The 1,995-nt window shown below is 34.6% G+C and overlaps 1 long non-coding RNA gene across 1 annotated transcript in view; it reads right to left on the minus strand.

Moving 5' to 3' along the window:
* LOC118763221 overlaps positions 1-760 on the minus strand; it is a 7,788-nt gene extending 7,028 nt beyond the window's left edge. The window contains exon 1 of the long non-coding RNA XR_004998971.1: positions 726-760. This is a non-coding gene — a long non-coding RNA (uncharacterized LOC118763221). The remainder of the gene's footprint in view (positions 1-725) is intronic.
* Between the last annotated feature and the right edge of the window lie 1,235 nt (positions 761-1,995).

Consider the following 1,995-nt stretch of genomic DNA (forward strand, 5'->3'; position numbering starts at 1 on the left):
ATAAAAAGGCTCTACCTTGAATAACGGGTACAAATCCATCTAACTTCGTCTATTTCCTTCCGAGTTGGATGTATCGCAATTGCCAATAGCTAGATTCGAAACCACTGTCTATATGCAAAAGCAATATTCTGAGAGTTAAGGCAAGCAATAGATTTATAGTTTTTGACAACTTATATCTACAAACCTTACCCGTGCTATTGGTTGCCAGTTTGGCATGTTGGTTTGGCTCTCACTTCTTTGATATGCAATTCTAAGGTTTTTCGATAGAATGTCAACATCTTGCACCAGTTTCCTGTTGTTTGGTCCCTTCTTGATGCCTTCTCACTGTACAACTTTCTCATCGCCTTGATCACAATTTCAGGGTCGATTTTATAAAATTTCACTGTTTAAACAAAAGTTGTATTAGTTTAATGCTTGAAAAGAAGGGAAAGTCTTGACGTTTAGGATGTTAATCCTATATTTGAAGAGAGACAGAGGGGACAACAAAGGAGGAGAATATATGAGTACAAACTGTTAACCACCCCCCATTTTTCTCTTCTCTTGAAAATTCTTTCTAATAATTGATAAGATAGGTACATAGAAATCGGTTATACTTTATATCACTCACTCTCACAACAATATAAAACATTCCCTCAAATATACTTCCGTGCCTTTTCCAACTTTATTTACTTTTTAAACTATATACACACACACACACACACAACACACACCACACACACACACACATATATATATATATATATATATATATATATATATATAATATATATATATATATATATATATATATATTTCATTGATTTTAGTAAAATATTGGTTACAAGGTCACCAATTTCGAGAGAGAAGGTAAATCGATTACATCGACCCCCAGTGCAAAACTGGTACTTATTTTATCGACATCGAATGAATGAAATGCAATGTCGACCTCGGCGAAATTTCAACTGAAAACACAAAGACGGACGAAATGCCGCTAAGCATTTTGTCCGGCGTGCTAACGATTCTGCCAGCTCACCGCAGGAACATCAACCGAATACCTTCACAGGTTAGCCATGAGCCTTCTTTATACACAGCTTTGGCCAAAAGTATTAGGCTACCCCAATGTTTTGGGGTTCTGCTATCTCAATGCACATGGTAGATTATGGTATATTTCACAATATACTTTAGTGTTAATATCTGGTTGACCCTTCTTTGAAGTATTTAAGAACAGCTCGACCCACCTGTAACTTCGAATCTCGTGGGTGCATAATACACTTCGCCTTTGCTTTATTCCCTCACATTAATATTTCTGCAAATAATCCAAGCGTGCGTGCGTATGTATATATGTATGTATGTATGTATGTATGTATGTATGTATGTATGTATGTATGTATGTATGTATGTATGTATGTATGTATGCATGGCATGTATGTATGTATATGTGCGTGTGTATGTGTATGTGTACAGGTAAGTATATATAACCATGTGTGTTTGTGTGTGTGAGTGTGTAAACGCGTGTATGAAGTATTTGCAGAAATACAGATATGTAAGTACATGCAAAGTGAGAAAAGCAGCACACACGCACACACACACGCACGCACACACACACGCACATGCACACACACACACACGCTCGCACGCACAGATACACACACATGCACGCACACACACACACGCACACACACACACGCAAACACACACACACATACACACACACTTACTGAGTATTTCGCTGTACAATGTTTTCACTTGTCTAATATATAACGTTTCGTATAGTTTAAATTTATATCCACATATATACATGTACACACAAGCATATGTGTGTGTATATATATATGTGTGTGTGTGTGTGTGTGTATGTGTGTATATATATGTGTATATTATACATATATATGTATATATATGTATATATATATATATATATATATATATATATATATATATATATATATATATATATATATATATTATATATATATATATATATATATATACTCACTTGTATATGTACATGTGTGT

This window comes from Octopus sinensis, linkage group LG4 (assembly GCF_006345805.1).
Source record: "Octopus sinensis linkage group LG4, ASM634580v1, whole genome shotgun sequence".
Lineage (NCBI taxonomy): Eukaryota > Metazoa > Mollusca > Cephalopoda > Octopoda > Octopodidae > Octopus > Octopus sinensis.